The sequence below is a fragment of the Alligator sinensis genome, unplaced genomic scaffold, assembly GCF_000455745.1.
Source record: "Alligator sinensis unplaced genomic scaffold, ASM45574v1 scaffold308_1, whole genome shotgun sequence".
In the NCBI taxonomy this organism is placed as follows: domain Eukaryota; kingdom Metazoa; phylum Chordata; order Crocodylia; family Alligatoridae; genus Alligator; species Alligator sinensis.
Window position 1 is genome coordinate 720,008 of NW_005842041.1, and position 230 is coordinate 720,237.

Here is a 230-nt window from a genome sequence, read left to right on the forward strand (position 1 = left end):
TGCAACACACAAGGCAGCGCGCTCCGGGGTGCCCGGCCCGGCCCGGCCCGGCCCTGCTCCCTCCCCAGGCCCAGCACCACCCGACTCCCTTTCCCCTTCGCTCCTCTCTTTTTTTGTTTTTTCGGCCCGGGGACAGGACCGCATGAACCCGCTAGTGGGCCCCAGGCGAACAAACTCGTTGGCCTCCGGCTGGAAAATAAGCACAGCCGAGCCCCTTCCTCACCTAGGGC